We start from the raw sequence: 24991 nt of genomic DNA, 5'->3' as shown, positions 1-24991 counted from the left end.
AATACAAAGGAATGTGTGAAAAGCAGAAATGTTAACAGATCTAGGGCTTTTGGACAACTGCTCAGGAGACAAAGGTCAAAGTGTGTTCAGCTCAATTGTCTGTATTCAAGCGCTGACAAGACAGAACAGGCCTCCAGCACGCAGGCTTCTGGCAGAGCATCAGGCTGGGAGCTTCCTTCTCCTAAAGAGTCCATGACACACATCCTTGGGCCAAGTTAATTTCTGGATGGGAAGGAGCGACTAACAGCTGCCTTCTCTGACCAAGTCAAAGCCTCCTTGGGCGTGGCTGAGTCGAGGCTTTCCCATGTTCTGAGACAGGTAAGGCATCCATTTGAGGGTGCTCATGGAAGGAATATTCATGAGTGAGGGAGAATATCTGGGTTTACACTTGGATCTCAGCGTCTGTGGTTACCATGGTTACTAGAGACAAGTCTTGGAGTCCATGAGGGACTTCAGGTGAAAGTAGACATCTGTCTTTGCACAGTGAAAGTACATGAAATGCTCAGAGTCTATCATGAGAGAGTGACAGAGAGAGAAAGAGGAAGGAGGGAGGGAGACAGAGAGAGAGAGAGAGAGAGAGAGAGAGAGAGAGAGAGAGAGAGAGAGAGAGAGAGAGAGAGAGAGAGAGAGAGAGAATAGCCATAGCAGCCAGTACTTGGCTTTGGCATGCAGAGCTGTCTTTCTGTGAGAGGTTGTGTCCCTGCTCCTGGCTCCTGTACCTTGGCCCTCCTAGGTTGCCTTCAGTCTTCCCCCTGTGAATGTGATTCCCAGGTCAGCCAAAGTTTTGGGCAGGGTTTATACATGCCACCTGGGTGCGTTCCCTGTCTGGCTCCTTTCTTTCTCAGAGGGTACAGATCAGTGCTTGCTTTTTAGGCTGGGAGCCATGAAAGTAGGAAATGTTCATTGTAGAGCTATTTCCTCCCAGATGCTCGGCACCTCTGGACCTTGCCCTCTGCCAGCTGCTGTCTTGTGCCTCTAAGCTTTGCTGCTCCTTTTAAAAATGTGTTCAAGGCAAACAGTTGTTGACTGTCAGAGATTATCTGTCTGCCCATCTGTCCATCCATCCACCATTCTGTCATCTGTTCATCTATCAAATCACCTTTCTTCTTTCTCTTTCTACCAGTAATTAACTTACACAATTTAATATCTCTCATTTATCGGTCACTTCAATTGCAGCTAACTGTTAGCCGATACAAGTCTGTATTCTTCAACTTGATTCTGATTTTACACTACAGCAATCTTGAAAGAGATCCCACATCTCACTGGGATCTATAGCCATTGAAAAACTGTTGCAAAATTTGAATTTATTTAATTTTCACAATGCCACTGTGGTCTAGGATTGATTACCACGCCCTTTGCAGAGAGCAGAGACTCACTCTGTCAGAGGTCACAGGGTCCTACGGAAGCCCAAGGCTGCTCTGCCTGGTCTTTCTGCTCTGAGCTTTCTCCTGTCATGGTCTGAAAAGGTGGACTGCCATGCCAGGTCAGTCTGAACATCGAAGAAGGGTAAGAGGCTCAAACTCTACTCTTTTTTTTTTTTGTTTTGTTTTGGTTTTTTGTTTTGTTTTGTTTTTCGAGACAGGGTTTCTCTATAGCCCTGGCTGTCCTGTAACTCACTTTGTAGACCAGGCTGGCCTCAAACTCAGAAATCCGCCTGCCTCTGCCTACCGAGTGCTGGGATTAAAGGCACTCGCCACCACGCCCAGCTCAAACTTTACTCTTTTTGCTGAAGGAATTCACATCCTTTTTGAGTTTTTCCAGTGACAACCCTGGCTTTAATCATAAACAACCCAGGACGATTGTTTGCCCTGCCTGCTGAGTCAGAAACACAAACACACACATACACACACACACACATACACACGAACACACACATATACACACATATACACACATACACACGTACACACACACACACACACACACACACACACACACACACACGGTAGAAGAAGAGAGAGCAGGAGATCACAGGGGACAGTGTTAGTGGCCTGGCACAGAAATGGCTAATGCTGCTCTGTGCACCAGACATGGGCACAGACCTAATGGCATGAGGAGCTAGGAAATGTGAGCTGGCAGCATAACCACTGAGAAGAAATGATGTGGACATGAGGTGCTGAGAAACCCAGGCTTCCTGTGTGCACAGGGAGCAGAAGCGGTGTGGACATGCCCCTTGTGGGCTCCAGGGTGGCGTCTCTGTATCCTTCAGGCACAGGACCATCCTGATGAGGTGTAATATAACTTTTACTCTCTAGCAGCTAAGCAAATCTCAGTGTTCTGGAGAGTTCAGAAATACAAACAAGGAAAGGGAAGAAATGTAAAGCCTGCCCTCCCAAGTCACAGTTATTTTGGCACATTATTAACTTTGTCTATTCCTTTTTGCTTATTTCTATGTGGGTATGGTTTCTATGTGTGATGGTTAACCATCATTTTTCCACACAAGGGTTCCATAGCACGCTGTCTTGCTGTGTTTCTTTACCATCTCTAAGGCTTTCAGAATATCTTTCCATAGGCATGAATGGTTTTTAAAGTGGAATAGAGACACCTTAAAGGTGGGATGGCTCAGAGGGCAAAGGCGCTTACACTCCCAAAGCTTGATGACCTGAGATCAAGCTCCAGGTCCAGCATGATAGAAGGAGAGATTCAAATTCTGCAAGTTGTCCTCTGATCTCCCTGTGAGCACTGTGATGCAGGCTTGTATGTGTGTGAGTGCATGTGCACACGTGCGTGCACACACACACCACATACACACGTACACTGAATGAATGTCATTTAAAATGTAAAAGGGGAATAGTAAGCTCTTTGATAGCTGTCTCCCACGTTGCTGATTTTATTCACTTATTATTATTGTTATTATTATTATTATTGATTATTACTGGCATTCATATGCACAGTAATTTTGAGACAAGGTTTTACTGCCGGCCTGGCCTTGAACTCACAAACCTACTGCTTCGTGCTTCTGAATGTTGGTATTACAAGTGTCTGCCCCACACTGGGCACCTTATTCTTAAGCATCTTATTAGCATGGACGACAGATGGAGTGGTTGGAAGCCAAGTCACTCTGGTCCAATGACAGTTCCAGTGGCATTCTTAGGGCTGGGCACACAGGTCTTGGATGCTGAATCTTCAGTAGACTAAACTATTGGTGAAGTCAGATCTCCCTGACCAGACTGGCAATGGGCACACCTCCCTAGACCCTCCTGGAACTGCACTTCACCAGACTCCTCAACTTCTCTCTTGACACTCAAAATTAACCACCATGGATACTGATGTAGCCCCCTCTGGCCCTCCTGCTGGCACCACCCTTCCTTCTACAAGCTGAGAAGTCTGTGGGGGTGGGTATGCTGTTTTAGTACAACCTGCAGAGCTCTCTTCCAAATTAGTAGTCAGACACACAGACACACAGCCCCTAGACACATTGCACAGTGCAGCCTGAATCTGCTTCTGTGGACACCCTCCTAAGGAGCAGGCATGCTTCCAGGGTGCGTAGCCCTAGTCCTGAGGCATGGCAGGGAACTCTGCGTTGATGGAGGCTTAGAGGGGCCTCAGTGCAGTTCTTCATGTCTACCCATGGTCTCTCATGGTACAATCAGGGTGGCAACAGAAGATCAGAGGATGGAGCGTTGAGTCTCCCGCTGGGTCATCCTGAAAGTATGCTCTTCCAGACAGAGAATAGAAAAGATATTTAACTGCTGATTTATAACTTTTCAAATAGTCTATAGGCCTCCAAGTACTTAGCCAGAGTGTGTGTAACTTTTGGCAAGCTGCTTGGTTGGCTCTAACATGAGCCAAAAGGAAAAAAAAAGTTTCTTCATTAGAAGAAGTTGGTGGGAATCAGATTAATATAGACTAACTATTTACATTTGTGTCTGGTACATGGGAGACATTGGACATTTATTATTAGGGTAATTATGTTTTGTTAAATCTTAGGTTCTTCCCAGTCTCTACAGACCTAAGGCAAACTCATTGACCACATTTTTTTAAATTGAATACTTGTGCACCTTCATAATTATTTCTTTAGGGGGAAAAAAAAACCCAACCCTCTTTTCACTAGACAGGAAATTTTCAGGTCAAAGAGAGCACACTTTTCCAAGTCTTTTGATATGTTTATGAAGGGCTTCCAGAATGAGATTGGCTGATTATATTATTCATCAGGTATAATTCCTTGGCTGTTGAGGCTTTCCACACTAAATTATCGAGGTTGTTAGTGACATTTTCAAACCTAAACTCTTAGCGGGGAGAAAGAAGCCCTGAAATGAAAAGCTGGATTAACTCGAACAAAAACTAATTAGTAGCAGGAAACCCAAAAGATACACAATGGAGTCAAGACAGAACACGGAAGCCCTTGAGTCTGCTGTGGGCTCTTCGGTGTGGTGGGCGCCCCTTGGAGAGCACCATGGCTCGCTCGCACCCTCCCCTAAAGCTCAGCTTTGCAGCCACTGGCTTTACCTTACTTGACTTTCTCTTGAGAAATCCGTCCTCTATGATCAGCTGTCTGCCCCCGCAGCAGGTGGATTTGGCCAGGGGTGGGGAGCAGGTGTGACTTCCTTTTTGGTAATGAGCTCTGGAAAGGCACAGAAACCCGATGGAGTCAGGTTTGGGGTTTAGGATCCCCGGAGGGCAATATAACTCAGGCATTTTCATCTGACTCTCAGCCTGTCCAGTTTCCACTAAGAAGCAGGGACAGGGAAAGGCTCTCTGCTTTCTTCTTCTTTGCTTTGTTTTGTACCCAAGAAATTAGCCTGTGTCAGTTGCTTCAATGAGTGCCTTGCTTGTTGGCTTCCAGAAGGGGTTTAGCCATAAGAAGCATAAGGGGGAGAAGGGGGTGGGAGGAGAGGGAGCACGGAGATCAAAGTCGGTGTGGGTTTCCTTTCCAAGTGGGCATGTCTTTCCCTATAGCGCTCCTGAAGCCTCAGCTTGTACCACTCTTGGAAGACCTCACAGGCCTGAAGGATGCTAGGTAGCATAGTCATGATATTCTTAGCTGCTCTTAACTTTGTCCTTAAGGTTCTGGGAAACTACCTGCTTCCGACTGAGCACATTGTGAATCTGGCCAAATTCCAGGGGCGCAAGCCAGCTTGCTGCTTCTCACACTGTAACAGTGTTCTGGGCGCCCCTGAGCTCTGAGTTTTGGTGGGTGATGTTTCTGCTTCATACACAGAATCTCCAACGGGATGACTTAGGTGATAGATGGCTGGAACAGCCAGGGGACTTAGTAAGCATGTCCCACATCGTGTCTCCAGTAGAGCAGGGTTGGGACCATCAGACTTCTTCCACAGTAGTTGACTGCTCTGACTCAACCATCACATTCCGTCTGCCAGTCACCTCAGAGAGAACAACATCTCCACCATCATTTAGAACATTCAATACGGAGGACAGGACTACTGGTTATGGGCCATAAAGATATGATAAACCTAGAGGATCTGAGTGGAACCCATCTCAAATCTGCCCCCTCCTTTTGCTGTTGTTGTTTGTTTGTTTTAAAAAGACGTTCTTGTGTAGCCCAGGCTGGACCCAAACTGACAGTGGAGGATGACTTTGAATGTCTGTCTCTAACTCCCAAGTGATGGGGTTACAGGTGTGTGCCTCCATGCCTGGTTTGTGTGACACTGCAGATGGAGCCTAGGACTTCAGTGTGCGAGGCCAGTGCTCTGTCCACTGAAACACTGCATCTCCACAAGTTGCTCTGAGTGACAAAGTACCGGTGGCATTCAGTGGGAGCTGTTCCAAATCAGGACTCACTGGTCTTCCTTTTCAGCCCTAGAAAGACTTCCTCACTGTGGCACAAAGACCCACAGGTGACGCACTCCAGCTGAAAGCACTTTAGCTTTCCTGAAGGAAATTCCGGGAGACTCCAGATTATATTGGTCACCAGGGTAGCGGCAGGAAGAGAGGGTTATTAGCCCCAATCAAGTCACATGAGACAAACTGCCAGGAAACAGAGGCTCTAGAAGAAGAGAATGTAGAATCGAAACTGTGGAGGGTGGGTATAGTGTCACAGCAACTCTACCTGTTGTTTGCATTACAGGGGAAGGTAGGCTCTACCACTCTGGGTAGAACAGCCTCCGTGTGTTGAAGACACAATTCCCTCACAAAGTTTCCCTCCCTTCAGAGGTCAGATACAACCGGGGTCCTCAGAGCTTCTATACTTCCACTGCTTGAGACAAAGAGAGCTTCCATCGATTTGATGATTTGTGAGGATGAAACAGAGAGTCCTCTCAATTGGTTACCATGGCAATGGGCTAAAGGAGGCAGGACAGTTGGGAGTGTCCTAGGAGAATTAGGAAGGGAAAGGGGATTCCCTTGAAATTAAAGCTTGACACACCAGAGTTACCACTCCAGCAGAAGGACAGCCTAACCCAGTGTGACCTCAAGCTTTCTGGCTGAATCAATAATTGGGTAAGGACCTACTTTTTTTTTTCTTCAGTAAGATTTCAGTATATTAGACACAAGGGCAATGGGTGCTTCAAAATCCTGGCACCCAGCATAGAAAATGCTCCAGCATCTCAATACATTGCAGCTAGAGACTGGAGAGAGGATTGGGGGTTAAGAACACTAAGAGATCTTGGAAAGGTCCTGAGTTCAAGCCATGTGAGGCAGGTCGTAACCACCTGTCAAGGGCTCTACTGCCCTCTTCTGGCCTTCTAGAATACTGCATAAAATGGTGCATAAATCCTCACACAGATACACATAATAAAAATGAAAAAAAAAAAGATTACTGTTAACCAAGAGTGGATGCATTAATTAATTTTTTGTTAATGAATTAATGGTTTGCTTGTTAAATGCAGTTTATGCAAAGCTAAAAACCATCCAGTCCTTAGAAAGTGCAGGGTTCTGCTCTGACTGATACAATGTATCTCCTACTACTAAACATCCGCAAAATTTCTTCACTAGTGCTCACAGAAACTGGGACACAGAAAAGCTTCCCAAGGTCTAAGCTTGTTGGGAGGCTCCTCTGAGCTGTCTGTTCTTGCCTTGAGATAGGAAGATGTGTGTGTTTGTGTGGGTAGGGGGTCCTTAACCTTTAGCCTATTGCAGTTAAAGCAGAGGAGAATTAGTATTCATGCAAAAGGCATCACGTGATCTGGCCTTTGGCCTCCAGAGCTCACACAAACCTTGGAGATTAGCTCAGCTTTCCCGCATGTTCTTATGCAACTAACCTTGTGGGAAGAAAATTGCTGGGTTGTGTAATCTCATCTCATTTCAAATGAACCGCAGGTACTGGAACCTGCAGGGAAACTAAGGTTCAGAGAGGCTGAACTCACCCGAACTCACCCGGCCTGAGGGCAAAGGGTGATATAAGCGCATGTACGAGGCTCTGTCCAAACAGACTGTGCGGCTTCTCAACCACACAGTCTGGGCCTATACAGGAGTGACCACTGGGGGAGCAAACATGAAAACTGTCTTCAGGGCTCCGGCGCCCCATGACTTTTGAGGATCAATAGCCATGAGAGTTTCCTGGCCAGTTCCAAACATCTCCTGTAGCCAAAGATGTGTTTATGTCAGCTGATAATTCCTTCCCAAGTCTTCACATGCGTAGCAGTCAAATGCACCCACTCCCCCAATCCCGGAGCAAAAGACTTTCACACTAATGGGAGGTGAAGCTGGCTCTTATCTTGAAACTTCAAAGAAAGCCCCCCCTCTTGACTTCTCCCTGCCCTGCTCTATGCTGCTGACATGAGGATCTGATGGAAAGGGCCCTCCCTTTGATCCTAGGGCAAGCTGGGCAATCTCTGGTCTTCCAGACCTCACTGGCTCCGTGTCCTGACTCTATGATATTTATGACTTGAAATCCTGCCCCCTTTGCTTATTTGGTTTTACTCTGTCACACCCCCTCCCAAACCAGGGAGTGAGAAGTGGGGTTTCAGAATCAAAAGGGAGTGTGCAGATGAGACTCTTGGCTAGCTGGGTGGACGGGGTTCTGACGCTGCTCAAATGTTTCCTAACTACACTTCAACACATTGACTCTAGGAGATGCCCAAGCTGTGGTTTTAATCTGGGGGCGGGGGTCCCTAGTCCCTTTTATAAAGAGATAGCTATAGGCCCACACTCTAAGCATGCCCATAAGGGCCGGAGAGATGGCTCTTTCAAGGGACCTGAGTCTGTTTCCCAGTACCACACTGGCCAGGTTGATGTGCTTCTACCTCCAGCTCAAAGAACCTGATGTTCTCTCTCTTCTGGCCTGCATGGATACCTGCATAATTGTGATATGCCCAGACATATATGCATGCATTTTAAAAATGATTTTAAAAGAAAAATTATCTGAAAATAATATTTTCAAAGGTTCACAAGCCCCCATCCCCCCACCCCACCCTGAATTTTTAGGTAGGGGAAACTCCAGTCTTAGGTTAGGAAGGTCTAAGGGCCTGATGATGGATCCTCTACAGAACAGCAGCCATGAGCAGTTCTAGACCTAGGCGAGTCTGACTTGGGGTCCTTGCCACCACCTCTCCTCACGACTCAGGTCATAAATACTTTAGCTCCGTGACCCTCAGTATATCTGTCCATACAATGGACATATTTCTAGACCCGGCCTCATACAGTTCCAGGGAAGATTCCAGATTGTTGTTTGTGAAGGCTTTGCCTCCAATGACTCTTATTAGAGCCTGACCACTTGCCCATTCTGATGCTGCCCCAGTGGTGGGAGCCCTCGAGCTCCCGGGTTTCTGTTTCCTCATCTGACAAATGGGCTGATCTGCTTTGCAAGGCAAGCACTTTACTGACCGAGCCATTTCTCTAGCTCTCGCAACCATTCGTCTCATGGAAAACTTTATGGAACTTAGGTTGGGGGTCTCCGATGTCTGCAGGGGGTTGGTGCTGTCTTGATCTTCCGAGAAGAGTAAGGGTAAAAGGCAAGGGTTGAGTTATGAGCTCCAAATACTTTAGTGGGATAGCTAATATTTGCTAATATTTCACAAAATTCATCAGGTCAGATATTAAAAGCTGCTTTTCATTAAAACAAGATAGAAAAGGATCTTGGATCACAGGGGAGGGAGAGGGGCTCTTGCACTAAACTAATACACTAATCTGAGTCCGTGACCCCCAACTCAACACAGCTAAGCAATACCAGAGCAGGTCACAGGGTGAAGCTGGTGGGGTGAGAAAGATATCCACAAAGGCAGAAACGCTCGTCAGAGCGCACACAGACTAATCCATTCCTCAGAGCAGGGAGTCGTTAGTTTGGCTGGCATTGCTGTAGAGACCGGGGAAAGGAGAATAAACTGGACCCAGGTATGGACCTCAAGAGATGCTGCAACCTTGAGGCTGTTAACTGCCTCAGTCACAGTCAGCATCCTGTCCCCGTGACACCTCCCTCAGCTCAGCCAACCGATGGGGACAGGTACAGAATGCCTTCCGGTATCAGGCGTCAGAATGGAGGCCCTTCTCTCTTCTTGAGTTCTTGAACCCTGATGGATCCCTTTTGTCTCTGTTCTTCACCCGGGAGGGAGGGAAGAGCGAGCCAGATGACACTGGGCAGAGAGGCAGAGAAATGAGCCAGGTGAGGAAAGAGCTGTCAGGGGACAAAATTTAGAGACCCTTGTCCACCGAGTTGCAGAAAGCTATGGTTTCTCCATCCCGTGCCGTCGGCAGACAGTTGCCTGGGGTTGTGGGTTGATTTATGCTTTGCAGATTGCTGCTGGTGGTATAATTCATCCAGAAGAGTAAGGCTTAGGTCAATATATGTTTAAGTAAAAAGGTTCTGTAGGGCCCCAAGGGGACAGGCTGGGAAAGGAGCCTCCTACTGCCAGGAGAGGAGAGGCTAAGAGAAGCAAGGGTTGGGGAGCAGGAAGGGAGGGGAGGGCAACGGAGGGAGACACAGAATCAGAGGTGGAGGGAGCTCGCTCACCAGTCCCCAGGGGGTTCCTGGCATTTGCTTACCCTAGACTTTGTGGGTGCAGTGTGTTCAAGCACAGGTGTAGTTAATGTACTTAACACGTGTATTAGGCAAGCCAAGGGGACAACAGACAGTAACATTTATGTGTGTGCATGTATGCATATATGTATGTGTGTGTGTGTGTGTAGCTATAGTTATCATCTATGGTGAGCTGCCTGTTTCTTTATCTATGTCTGGTTTCCTTTCTGATGCTGTTATAAAACATTCTGGCCAAAAACAACTCGGGGAGGAAATTGTTTCTTTTATTCTACGACTCTCAGGTCATGTTCTTCCCATTGCTGAGGGAAGCCAAGGCAGGAACTCAAGGCAGGAACCCAGAGGCAGGAGCTGATGCAGAAGCCATGGAGGGGTGCTGCTTACTGGGTGGCTCACCATGGCTTGCTTAGCCTGCTTTCTTATAGAAGCCAGGATCACCAACCTAGGGACAGCAACATCCACAATGGGCTGGGTCCTCTCCCATCAATTACTAATTAACAAAATGTCCTACAGGCTTGCCTGCAGGCTAGTAGGATTAAGGCATTTTCTCAATTGAGGTTCTGTCTTTCCAGATGAGTCTTGGTCATGTCAAGTTGATAAAAAAAAATAATTAGTATACTATCTTCTATCTATCTATCTATCTATCTATCTATCTATCTATCTATCTATCTACCTATCTATCTCCTGTCTGTCTATCTATCATTTGTCTGTTTATCTATTTGTCTATCTATCATCTGTCTATTTATTTATTCATCCATCCATCTCTCCTATCTATCTATCTATCTATCTATCTATCTATCTATCTATCTATCTATCATCTGTCCATCATCTATCATTTCTCCATCTATGACCTATCTATCATCTATCAGTCAATCATCTACTATCTGTCTGTCTGCCTCTATGTGCATCTATCTGTGTATCTATCTTGTCTATCTATCACCAATCCATTTGCCTATCTATCTATATACAAACATCCAACACTACTTCGTCTGTTGGACACACTAAAGACACAGTGCACAGAACCGGTTGCAAAACTTCATTGACTCCATCTTGTCCTGAGTTTCGAGGTTAACTACATGTGGAGGGTGCAGCAGGCAGGAATCACCAGAACACTGAGTCCCGGGAGGATTTCTTCAGCCTCGGTCTGCAAAGCAGTCCACCTTCCAGGCCGCTATAGAGCCTCAGACCTGGAACACCTGCTCTTTGCTTCTGTCAGTGTGGATGGAGCTGTCTGGAAATTTCCAGGCAAATTCTGCTGCTTCTTATCTGAGTTCTTCTGCTCCTAGAAGTTTCTAGAACTAACACACACACACACACACACACACACCATCTCCATCATCTTCAATAATTTCTTATGTGACAAATTTCTTTTCCTCCTACTTACAATGCATTATGCTCCTCAGAGCCTGGGAACTGACCCACAGGGCACTGAGCTGTGAGTGTGACTAACCTCATTTCTCCAATGTGAGGAGAGGAAAAAAAGAAACCAGAATCACAGAATCCATCCTTCCTGCGGCAGATAGAACAGTGTTGACAGAACATTCTAGAAGCAGACTGATAGACCCTAGGTCTGGCTTGTATTCTGCCTGTAACAAATACATGATGTCAGGCAAGTGAAGCACGTGGAAAGTTTGGAATAGATTTATAGGAAGTATCACCTGCTTGTCATTTATCTAAAATCGGGCCCTAACTGAATGCTTCACACTGTATCTGGAAATACCAGAATCCAGTTGATAAGGGCTTGGGAACTGCTGGAAGTCTATTGACTCCATGGCTTCTAAGCCAGGCCTGGCTGGTCATCTGAGCAGACAGCACTACAGTCACAAAAATAGACAAGAGGGATGAACAACCCCAGGGACAAAGGCTCTGCAATACACACATTAAATTCATGTGCCGTGTGGATGCTGTGAGATGCTGAGGTTGACCCCATGGGCAACAGGGTTTTTCCAGAAGGAAAATTTGAGTCTCATTGTCCTTGTCATTCAGGGCTGAATTTTCATAAGAAACTGACAGGGACCAGATCAACATTCCTTGCAATGACACAAAGTTAGGAAAGTGTCTTGTCTGGGGGTCCTATTCTAAGCTACCACAGGACCAAGGTTCCACCCCCGGGCTCCCACAAGTCTCTGAGACTCCTCCCGAATCCTCCCCAGGGTCCTGAGACCACCTTGAATTGTATGACGTTAGAGAGGTGGCATTTCATACTTAGTTTCCCCAGATGCACCACCTAAAAGCCAGGAAAACTCAGAGAGAATTAGGCGACCTCCTGGAGCTCTCCAAGATACTTCTGGCTCTTTTCTTCTTCTTCTTCTTCTTCTTCTTCTTCTTCTTCTTCTTCTTCTTCTTCTTCTTCTTCTTCTTCTTCTTCTTCTTCTTCTTCTTCTTCTTCTTCTTCTCCTTCTCCTTCTCCTTCTCCTTCTCCTTCTCCTTCTCCTTCTCCTTCTCCTTCTCCTTCTCCTTCTCCTTCTCCTTCTCCTTCTCCTTCTCCTTCTCCTTCTCCTTCTCCTTCTCCTTCTCCTTCTCCTTCTCCTTCTCCTTCTCCTTCTCCTTCTCCTTCTCCTTCTCCTTCTCCTTCTCCTTCTCCTTCTCCTTCTCCTTCTCCTTCTCCTTCTCCTCCTCCTCCTCCTCCTCCTCCTCCTCCTCCTCCTCCTCCTCCTCCTCCTCCTCCTCCTCCTCCTCCTCCTTCTTCTCCTCCTTCTCCTTCTCCTTTTCTCCTTCTCCTCCTTCTCCTCCTCCTCTTCCTCCCCCTCCCTGATCCTCATCCTTATCTTCCTCTTCCTCTTCATCTTCTTTTTTTTTTCTTTTTTAAATCGGTCAGTGCAAACCCTGCAAGTTGCTGACATCCAGACTCTCCTCATGAGGTCTGGGTAACAAAAGAGACCATACTTAACAGCCGCTACCCCCAACCCCACCCCCAGTCCCTTCTGTGATGACACTCAGTTAAGACACACTGCTCTCTGGCCAGCTCCTGTCTCCTCCTGGACCCTTGCCCTCCACACCAGGCGTCTTAGGCTGATACAATAGTCAGCGGACCACATTACGGGGCCAACTCTGTCAGTCTCCACTTTGCCTCTATATGACCTTAACTCCGCTAATCTCCTGGACCCTGATCTCTTCTATTCTCTGCAGGAGACAAGAATATTTACCTGTAACAAAGCTCTCTGAGCCCCTTAGATAAAAAGCTTTGTGTTAACAAAGCTGAGTTGAAAGTGGATTCTTTTTGTAATGGACCAGCACGACAGCATGGGGTCTTCAGTGTTCTTCAGTGTCTCCTCCTCCTTCCCCTCCTCTGCCCACACTCTGGAAGGTGCCTGGTCAGCCCTCCCCACTCTCTCTGGGTTAATCCACTACTTCTGGGTTTACATAGGTCCTCCTTCCGCATTTGGGGGAGCCCAAACTTTCAAACTTCACAGTGATTTTAGTGCCCGGGTAATTATTTCCAGGAAGCAGCTAATAATTCCATTCACTAGGCTGTTAACACCAGAAAGGTACTTCACTATTTATGATCTACCAAGCTGGCATTGTCTGGGGAGGGGGAATGGGACACACATAGGTGGAAAGAAAGAAAAAAAGAATGGCTGCAGTGCCACCTTTAAGCAGAATCCACATTAAGGAGGTAGGTTTAGCTGGGACACCACGTGACTTCCCAAACTTGGACTCAGGTTTGTGACTGCCACGCTGAGGATTTTCTTGAGACATTGTTTTGTTTTGTTGTTGTTGTGGGGTTTTTTTTTACATGTAGGTATCTCCAGGTGTGGGATTCTCTCGGGGACTGGAGTGGGGCAAAGGGACAGTTTGCTTCGCTGCTCAGTTACTCCTACTAAGCAGCTGGACCCTGTGACTACGCATCTGAAACCACACTGAGAGCAGGGGTGCAGGGTGACAGACGTGAAGCTGCAGTTTCTTATAGATGCTAATTTAGACATTAGTATAGCCCCAGCTCAGAAACAATGTGAATCTACACACACACACACACGCACACACATGCACACACACACACAAATGCACATAAGCACATACACACACATACAGGCAAACACATACACACACATGCACATGCACATACCAGCACATGCACACATGAACACACACACACATGCACATGTGCACACACACTCACAGGAGCACCCACATGCACAGGCACACATATTCTCACGTTCACACGCACACCCACGCATATGCATACACGTACAATGTACATGCATATACTAGCACACACACGTGTGCACATGCACACGCACATGCACACACGCACACGCACATGCACACACGCTCATGCATGCTCCAAGGAAGGGGAACAAAGGGAAAGGAAAGGAAAGGTAACTTCTCAGCTAAAGGCCAGGGAGAGATCAGAAGTCCATGCTACCTGACTCTAGTGCTCAAGTCAAAGAGAACTGTATGAGACTACAATCCTCCTCTTGGAAACAGAGAAGGATGCTAAAGAGACACAAACATAGGGCATCTTTTTCTCCCTGCTCACCAAGTCCTGCTTTGGCCTGGAGCCCTGTTGACCTTCTCTGCCCCATGTCTCTCTCTGCACAACAGAGACCTCCTTAACTGCCCCCAAGTGGCAGCAAACATGGCGGATCCTCCTTGCCCTAATGGAGGATGAAATGAGGCAAGAATTATAGAGAGGAGAGAGCCATCCACAGGGCTTCTTCAACCATCTGCCTGAAGTATGAAAGAAACTAACCAAGTCTGTATGAAGTCCTTGGCATGCTCTCAAACAAACCATGAATGAAATCAGAGTCACAGGGGAGGAAGGTGGGGGAGCAATCTCTGAGAATTAAGCTATAGAAGAACATACCACCCAGGCTTCCTATTGGCCTCTAGGTAGCACACAGGATACTGTGTTGCCAAGGATTTGAAAATTCAATCGCTGTTCAAACCGGAGCGCACAGAAGTCAGCCAGAACCTAAGCAGTTTGGCTACTTGCAAAAAAACAGGAGATTGAAATTAGAACTGCAGATGTACAACTTTCTACTAAAAATGTCTAGAGTGTAGCACAGAATTGCTCCCGATACCCAAAGCAGGAGAATCTCAAGTCAAATAGGAAACGACAACCAACAGATGTCAAGCCCAAGAGGACACAAACCCTGGGAAGTTACTTGATGTGAAGGAAGCAATGGAAGGTTCAGGAAAGAGATAGAAGACCGGGAAATGAGCTGGATGGGAATTGAGTGGTGGTAAAAAAAAAAATACTACCCTGAGCAAAAAGCCCAAGGGACGGGTTCTGTGGGCATAAAGAAGCAGGGGCCTTGAAGGCAAGTCCACAGAGGCAATCTAAACAACAGAGAGATTTTTCCAAGAAGGAATAAAGTGTTGAGAACCTTCTAGATAACAACAACAACAACAACAACAACAGAAATCTAATGTCAGGTTCATTCAAAGTTCCAGAGGAGAGCATGAAATTGAAAATAATTTTTTTGAACAAACTAACAGAGGACAAATCCCATCAGTTTGGAAAATGATGCAAATCTATGTTTTTGAGTGTTGTAAACTCTGCTTTTGAAGAGTTAACAACCAAGGGACATCTTCATCAGAACAGCTATAATTATTTGCAAGAACTCCCCTCCCCCAGGTTGAGCCAGTTGACTGTTGATGTTCCTCACAAAGGGTGTGGATGTGACAGGTAACTGGATCCTAAGATTCTAGCTGTTCCTCCTGCTCAGTTATATTGTAGCTCTAATCCTAATAGCCGTTGGTCTCAGGATCCCCAAAGGTACTGTAGTATATAGACTATTGATATTTAACTGAAGGGAAGACTCTATGAAGCTAGGGGAAGGCTCGATCCATGTTGGGGTGAGGCTTTCTGGGTATGGCTGTTCTGATGTCACCTATACTTCAGAGAGTACTCCCTCATAATGCTCCATAGAGAGGCCTAACAGACTCATTGTCTTCTCAAGTTGGACTTTAGCAGAATAATATTTGGGGGACTTATAAGAGCTGGGTAGTGGCCCAGGAAAGGAATTCCCAAAACCTGAAGAAATACAGTGAGCCTCAAACATAAATAATATAACGATGTACCTACAGACACGTTGTTGTCAATCTTATAATACTTAAATGCACACACAAACAAAGAATTAAAACAGCCAGGTAGAATCTACTTCTTATGCACTGGGGTGGGAGTGGGGATACCCAACTGATGCAGACTTCTAAAAATCAAAAATTGTGGAAGACATAAAGAACTGTCACATTTGTAAAGAAAAGACCTAACAACTATAAATTCTATATACAAAGAAATAATATGTATTCATGCCTGGAGGAAACAATAAATATTTATACAGAGATCCCTCGAAAATAACATAGATATGTGAAGGTGGAATTTAAAAAAAAAAGTTAAATGGTCTACAAGAAGACAGGGAAAGAAAACCAGGAGTAAAAAGCAGAGGCAACAGGTAGAATAGCTGCAACAAAGTGTCAGACTCAAATCTCATGATATGAAAATAATTGCACTAAGTATAAGTGGCCTAAACACACCAATTAAATGGCAGAGACCCACTTTGAACATCATGACGGTGAAGTGAGTTATACAATTCTATCCAAAGAAAGCAGTAATGACTACATACCTATGAGAGAAAGTGAATCCGGAGCAAAACAAATGTGACCTAACTTATTGTTGAAATGGGCACTTCAAAAGATGAGTTTTGCATGGTAGCCCACAAAATTTAAGTATCTCCCGTGTTTCTTCATAAACTCTAAAGTGCCCCTGCCTCTTTGTGAATTCTTCAAGTCCTTGACACCATTAGGGAACTAATTTCTAGAGCCAAATAAACTTCATAGTTCATTAAGTTAGCAGACTCGGTTGGCTTTCATTCTTTCGGGGAACACGAAGAGGCTTTCAGATGAGGATATCACAGACAATGGGCAAATGAGGCTCACCGCCCAACACTGCTGGTAGGCATTTCCCTCAGCGTCTTCCAACCCTGTCTCCTTTTCTTTTTCTCTGTGATGTACTCATCTGTAGGTTCCTGAACTTACGGTTTTCAAATACACTCATCTTATTCTGACAGTCTTTGGGGAGGGGATTAGACAAAAGGTCTTGTGGAGGGAAGCCATCCCTCCATCTCCAAGATGCGTCCCCAGCCCCCTTTGACATTTTGAGATAGACACCATTGCCAAGACAGGCCACAAACCTGCACTCTATTGCTTTAACCTTCCAAGTAGATGAGATTGCAGACACACAAACACCAGGTTTGGCTCCAGCAGTCCTTGAGTTTGTTATTTCAGCTGACCAGCTCTTCCTTTGGATGTTGACTTAAAAGTCACCCATTAATGAATTTTTTTCTGAATTTTCTCATTTAAAATTACCTTCCATCATTCACCCAAGTCCACAATTTATATTTTCCCACAGCTCTTACTACCATGCGACAATACTTATGTGTGCTAATGTGGTATCTCTCTCCCACACATATATAAGACTGACAAATCTAGAGGGGTTATAAAATGGACCCTGTCCAGTACTGTTACCCCAGCAGCTAGCATGTGCTATATAGTACTAGTTCAAGAAACGCTTGTAGAATAAATGTTGAAAGTGGGGAAAGCGCCTCCAAGGAAAGGTCATTAGTTGTTACAATTTTACATATAGGCTGAAAAGTATCCATGCGTAAGAGAACAGGAGATAAAATCAATTATTTCTAATCATGAGTAATAGCAAAAACAAATAGGCACATTCTATGGTTGCTGATGCACTTCCCCTGTTACTTTTTTGCTCATTAATTTGATATTGGTATATTAATAATAAAACCTTGTTTCTCTGTAATGGTTTTCCTTTTTTTGTTGTTGTGATGTTATATACCACATGTGCAAATAGTATAGCCTGATTGTATCTTCATCATCTTCACTTCATCACATTTGCTGTGGTGCATTCTTTGTCTATAGCAACATGCCAGGATGTTCCATATGCATAAATTGAGTCAGTGAAACACTAGACAGCCACAGGTTGTGAGTAATCACCTGTTGGCTCTTGGAAGGAAGGAAGGAGGAAGAAAGGAAGAGGGAGTATGACATAAAGGAAGGGTGAAGGAGGGGTAGAAGAAGGGGCTTTTCTGTGCTGTACCTGTCACCCAGCTCCTTCATTGTCTTCACATCTGAGACATGCCCCTCCCCCCTCCCCGCCCCAGCATTTGCATCTGCATGCATGCACCACTCCAACTGTGCTGTGCTGCTATGACAAAACACCACAAACCAAAATGAAGAGAGAGTTTAATTCACCTTAGGATTCTAGAGGGAGAGTCCACCCTGCTAGGGGAACCATGGCAACAGACAGTGGAGGCAGAAAGATGAGCAATCACATCTTCAACCACAAATAGGAAGCAGGAAGAGTAAAGTAAACATGGTGTAAACAGTTAAAGCCGACCCCAAGTGGTGTGCTTCCCCCAGCAAGGCTCCACTTCCCAATGGACACATAAACTCCCTAAACAGCACCTCTAATTGGAAACTGAATGTTCATCTTTCTCCCTTTGGTGTACTCTGACCTGTGACTTCATCCCCTCGCCTGCCAAATGAAGAATTAATCTCTTTAGTTTAAAGATGAAGCTACAGCTCAGGAAGGTTTGATAACCTGCTCAAGGCCACACAGTTAACCAGAAACACCTTTGGGGGAGCCCTCGTCAGGTCAATTCCTCATGACCAGCATTCCTCCACTCCTTTTCCACTGCTCCATCCCTACTACCTTTGAAATTGAAGTCTTAGTTTCCCCCTTAAATGAGTAAGTATCAGAGACCATGGAATCCCTGGTTTTATATTAACATCTATCTATCTGTCTGTGTGTCTATCCACACACCCACCCACCCAGCGACCCCACCCAAGTATGTATGTATGTATGTATGTATGTATGTATGTATCATCTATCTATCTATGTATTTATCTATGTATCTATGCAATTCTGTATCTATTTATCTTATCCATATATCTATGCATGTCTGAATCTATTATTCTATCTATCTATCTATCTATCTATCTATCTATTATTCTATCTACATATCTATGTATCTATGTATCTATTATTCTATCTCTCTATGTATCTATTTATGTATCTAGCGATAATTCTCTCTCTCTCTCTCTCTCTCTCTCTCTCTCTCTCTCTCTCTCTCTCTCTCTCTCTATCATGTGTGCATGCCCATGAGTGTACCACAGTGCACATGTGGAGGTCAGAGGATGACTTGTGAGAGTCAGTTCTCTTTTTCTATCATGTGCATCCTAGGGGAATTGAATTCAGGTCTTCGTTCTTGACTGCAAAGTGCCTTTACATGCTGAGCCATCTCTTGAGCCCCTTTATTTTTAACACGCAGATACAAATTGCTGAGCACAGTGCTCAGCACGCAGCAAGCACTCAGTCAACATTCTTGATTGTGATTGCCCAGACTGACAGCGAGCATCCATCCAGCGCTGGCCTCCTTTCTCCGGGTCTCTAACTTGCGGGAAACCTCATCAGAAGGGGCATCTTTAACTGAACAACTCTGAGCACTACCTCTAAATATTTAATGAATTCCTGAGGCTCTTGGAGAGTGGAGTGAGAAACGTCCTGTAAAAATCTATTAGTGCTAATAAAATACCAGCCAACAGGCTACCCATTACCAGCAATTAAAGTTTCTAAGAAGGTCAAATAACCCTCTGCAATGATTTGTGTGTATCCCTCTCTTTGTTTTATGTAAGCAGGTATTATTTTTCTGTTTAAGGTCCTGGCCCCTTGGTCCATGCTCTCACCCAGTTCCAACTGATGTTTTCAGACACTGAGGAGGCATCTGTAGTCTCCACTCAGGCCTCACGGTCCCATCAAGAACCCAGTGTAGACATGTGGATCCCAAGCTACAAGCCATGCCTCCGATATTAAGAGGTGCTGCAGACAGCACAGCTGGAGGAGGAGGAGAACCACATCTAAGCATTCTGACGTCAGACACGAAGCTACAGGATTCACAGTTTGCTCTGTTGGGTTTCAGTCTTGTTTGATCTGGAATTTCCTCACTGTTTCCCCCGATTCCTCCACTTTGGGAATTATAATGTATATTCCGTGCCATTGTATGTTGAAAATATATAATTTATTTGTTTATTTATCTACTTATTTATTTATTTACTTTTGATTTTTCAGGGAGTTATAATTAAGAGATGGCCTTGAGTCTCAGGAAATACTTCGGACTTTTAAATAGCAGTGAGACTATGAAGGAGTATGGGGACTTTTGAAGTTGGAATAAATGCATTTTACATTATGAGATGGCTACTAGTCTATGGGGGCCAGGGCATTGAATGTGGTGGTTTAAAGGAAAATGCCCACCCCTTCACCCCCCCTCCCATCCCGCTCATATAGTTGAATGCTTGGTCTATAGCTGTTTGGGAAGGAGTAAGAGGTGTGGCCTTGATGGAGGAGGTATGTGGGGGGCATGGGTTTTGAGGTTTTGAAAGCCCACACTACTCTCAGTTAGCTTTCATCGCCTGGTGATTCTTTCTCAAGATGTGAGGTCTTAGCTGTGACTCAAATGTCAGGCCTGCCTGTCTGCTAACATGCTCCCGGCCATGAAATTGTAAGAAGCCGATAAAATTTTTTTCTATAAGTTGCCTTGGACGTGATGTCTTATCTCAGCAATAGAGAAGCAACTAAGATGTTCACAGAAAAGTTGCAACAGCCGGAGGTTTGGGAGGACTGTGGAGAACAGGACTTTCCTTTGTACACGTAACTCCCAGCGTCTGCAGATGCTTTGTGCACAAAACCTATACAGGATCAAGCCAGCCCAAATCCTAGCACAGAGAGGAAAGGGAGTCATAAAATCCCACTGCTGGGTTGAAATATTGACAACTGGAGGCAACCAGGAAAGGAGGAATGCCAGTTTTCATCAGGGATGAGGACCCTATAGGTTGTCCACACACACACATGCGTAGCGCAGCAGCACCATGCCACTTAGTGGGCTTAGGAAAACAAAACTAAACAAAACAGTGCATGAAGTGATGGAGAGAATATGGAAAGGATCAGAGAGGAGAGGGTGTGTGTGATTTGCTCAATGCACACTATACACATGTGCGGACGTTTCAACCAATAAAACGGACAGTCCCAAAGGATACCTTCTGACTGGGAATCCCTTGCTTGTACTCGAAGAAAAGGATGAAAAGAATCTCTCTCTCTCTCTCTCTCTCTCTCTCTCTCTCTCTCTCTCTCTCTCTCTCTCTCTCTTATTGGTAAGCATTGGGAAGAGAATCCACATTAAGATTCTAGGTTGTCAGCTTGACCCATTTGAAAAAGGGGAACTCAAATGCTGACTCTCGTCCATCAGATTGGCACGTGCTGGAAGCCCGTGGTTTGTGCAGCTGCTGGGTGACAGGCTTTTTCTAGGGAGACAACACACACACACACACACACACACACACACACACACACACACACTTGCTCACCTCAGAAAGGAAGACCACAACAGATCAAAGCTATGATTTTCCAATCACATGTCCAAATTGGTGAACTAATGAGTTTTGTTGAGCTTACTTACATGAGCAGAAGTGACTCAAAGACAGTTACATCACCAGAGCCCACACTAGCATGAATGACAGCTCACCAAAGCTGGGAAGTTGGAGCACAGGGCAGCTCAATCCCTTGTAGAGAGTGCTTTCCAGGAGTGTCAGTTGGCTTGAGCCTCTTCTAGACAGCTCCATTCTCACTTCTGTCCATACTGATTGGTCACAGCCTACATCTTACCCTTCCTCAAATGCAAAAGGGTCTGGATGTGTCTCTTCTTAGCATGGAAAAGAGACCCAGACACTGGTGATGGCAAACGGTGCTGGTCACCACACTCAATCAATATTTACTTAATAAGAGCTTGAAGTGATGGCTCCTCGGGTAAGAGTACCCACTGTTCTTGTGAAGGACCAAAGTTCAAGTCCCCACACACTTTATCAGGTGGTGCACATCTAGTTGTCCCTCCAACTCCAGGGAGAATCTTACAACCTCGTATAATATCCATGAGCAACTACCTTCCCATGCCCACGCCCACGCCCTGTGTGAGAGCCCAGGGTAGACAAAGCAGGTAGGGAGTCGACAAAGTCTGGGGCTGTCTCCTCCATGAGGCAGGGGCATTACTTTGTTTACTGCTGTGCCCCCAGTGCTGGCACAGGATGCTGCTCACCAAATGCTTGCTCACTGAACAAATGCAGAAATGAACCACTGGAGATGCTAGTGACCTTTCTCATCTCTGTCACAAAATACTCAGCAGATGCCCCCTCCCCATTAATCAAGAGGGAAAAAAATCTTTCTTAAAAACTGTGCTCAAGCCGGGCAGTGGTGGCACACGCCTTTAATCCCTGCACTTGGGAGGCAGAGGCAGGCAGATTTCTGAGTTTGAGGCCAGCCTGATCTACAGAATGAATTCCAGGACAGCCAGGGCTATACAGAGAAACCCTGTCTTGAAACAATACAAAACAAAACAAAACAAAACAAAACAAAACAAAACAAAACACAAAACAGAACAACAACAACAACAAAACCAAAAAATGCTCAATACACTATGACTAGAGGCTGATCTATTGGAACCCTTGCTATACCCTAGCTATTGGTCTACGTAGCAGATTGTCCAGATACGTCCCTTAGTGTTCAAAGAGACCCTCTGCAGTACATGCAAGTGTGGTTCCCACTGTGCAGAACAGCAACAAGAGGCCAGAGAAGCTAAGCCACTTATCTGAGTTCACACAAATGCTTCAGATCCACTCATTTAGGCCCTCTAGCATCCACTCCCCAATGCAAGCTGTCTGTACCTAGGTTGGCATATCAGCTCCTGACCAGGTATGCACCAGACGGAACATCCCATGCACAAGAGTCACTGGGGAAGGAATGGCTAAGCAGGACATAACTGTTTTTTTTTTTTTTTCCTGAGGGTCTGTGACAGAATGATTTGGGGTAAACAGATGTAGTCTGAGATGTTCGTTGAGTTCGACCCTGAAGCAGGAAGAGCTCCTTACACCAGCAAATGGAGGGAGCAGACAAAGCCTGAGACTGTCTGCTCCATGAGGCAGGGGCATTGCTTTGTTTATTGCAGTGCTGGTACAGGGTGCTACTCACTAAGTTGGCTTGCTCAGTGAAGAAACAAAGTGAACCACACGAGAGGGTCGATGACCTTTCTCATCTCTGTGGCAAAAGCAGGGCAGGAACAGTGTGCAGTGGTTTGGTTCCTCGCACATGGGAAGAACACTATGGTTGTGGGAGTGTGTTGCAGCAGAGCCTCTTTTTCCTCTGGCAGATGGAAAGCCAGGGGTGAGTTTCAGGAAGCAGAAAAGGAGAAGAGACTCCTAAGGACCCATCTGCAGGATCCTATTTTCTCCAGGTAGGTCCCACCTCCTAAAACGTTCCCCAAACCTCCCTCAAATAGCCCCACCAGCTGGAAAGGGGGGACTCCACCCAGCAGCCTGTGGCAAACACTTCAAAGTCAGACCGCAGAACCAGGATGTGGTGGAGTACAGTCTCAGTGACTCCAGCTGTCATGATCTGACCATATTGGAGAACGTGGGAGGGGAGCCATCTTGGATTAGCTATTAGCAATATACAGAAACTCCCATCTCAGGTTTAAGCTGGCACACAGAGGCATCTAAATTCCCAGGCGGGTATCTTCCTGGGGACCTGTTAAGCTGTAAGAAGGCCAGGCTCCCTCATGGGCTTTTCTTCCTCTTCAGGTGCAGGATCGGGAGGGGCCCCCAGCTGTTTCTGATCACAAATCCTTCGGTTTGGGAGATGGCAACAGATGAATGGGCTGTGGAGGATGGACCTGAGAAGATGCCCCACTTGCAAAGCAATTGCTGGGGCTTCACTGAGACAGAGGAGTGGAATTTTATCTCTGCCAAATCCCCCAAGCTTAGAGAGAAGACTTCATTCTCTTTGCAGAATTTATTTTGCTAAGCCCTGGCCTTCTCCAGCCACGCAACTCTATGAAAACGGTAATGAACATCAGATGGGGGGGCGACCTCTCCTCCCCTTTATTTTAATGGGGGTTGGATTTACAACGTCCTTTTAAAATATAATCTACTTATTTGGTCACTGGTGTTTTGGAGGCCTTCTCGGGGAAGGGAGCTGTTTTCATGTTGGCGTCTTGGTGTATGGGCCTCTCTTGGCAGATCTTTTGTGGATGATGTAAAGGCTAAGACATGTATCTAACACAGACACACACACCATTCTTCAGCTCTGGTTCTCATGTGCATGAACCCATCATACATAAGGCCTTTGAGGATCTGGTCTCAACTGTATCATGCCCAGTAGGGCAACAACCAAACACTGAACTTTTGTTTGAGATGTGACTTTGCCCCAAAGTGCACACGTGTTGCCTTTAAGGGCATCACTGAGCTGTGGGATGTCACTGGGAAGGACAGTACTTGCACAGGGCGGAATGTGGCTAGGTGTACAGATAGGTAGGTGCAGAGAGCTGAATCACGAACTTGAAGTCCTGCGTGGAGACTACAAGTCCATGTCTCAAAGAACAAATGGAGCGAGGCCATGATATCAGGTAACATGCGAATGAATCGATCACGTCAGCTCACATGCAAGATATCATGAATCTAATGTGTCAGCTAACATACATGAGGTCATGAATCCACCCTGTGAGCTAACATACATGATGTCATAAATCTAACATATGTGATGTCATGAATCTACCATGTCAACTAACAGTGTTGTGAACTCATGATACTACTTGTCAGCTAACATGCCATGAGGTCATTTCCAAATTCTGTGACAACATGCCCTAGATTATGCCCTAGGCAGACAGTGATAACTGATTTGGCAGACATTACTAATCACACATGAGCAGCAGAAGGTGCAATACAACCCACTTGGTTTCCTCAATTTTCATCTACTTAAATGAATTATTCTTGAACACTAACTCTGTCAAGTGCTACATCTCCAAATGTAGTGGGAATTGAGGTCCTCAGGGCAGGTAGTCGCTGAGCCCAGATGTCTGCCCACCGGGTCTACTGTGCCTCTGAAAAGAGGCCATGTCCTCTGAAGAAAGGACAGCAGAGCTCTAGGAAATGGCACCCCATCTCCCCCATTTTCTTCTTCTTGCAAAAAGAGCAAAAAGGAACACCAACCAGAACCAGCCAAGAGCTCATTAATACACTTGACCTTCAGAGGAAAATTAATTCCAACTTCACACCTAC

At 45.6% G+C, this 24991-nt stretch overlaps 1 long non-coding RNA gene across 1 annotated transcript; it reads left to right on the top strand.

Moving 5' to 3' along the window:
* Positions 1-141: 141 nt before the first annotated feature.
* LOC115031083 (uncharacterized) lies at positions 142-23769 on the top strand. The gene is made up of 3 exons (XR_003836651.1): positions 142-318; positions 23086-23169; positions 23516-23769. It is a non-coding gene; the product is annotated as an uncharacterized LOC115031083 (long non-coding RNA).
* Positions 23770-24991: the final 1222 nt, after the last annotated feature.

The sequence above is a fragment of the Mus caroli genome, unplaced genomic scaffold, assembly GCF_978045245.1.
Source record: "Mus caroli unplaced genomic scaffold, Mus_caroli_1 scaffold_4, whole genome shotgun sequence".
NCBI classification, from domain to species: Eukaryota; Metazoa; Chordata; class Mammalia; order Rodentia; family Muridae; genus Mus; species Mus caroli.
Note: the sequence above shows the minus strand (reverse complement) of the source record. Positions and strands in the feature narration are given on the sequence as shown.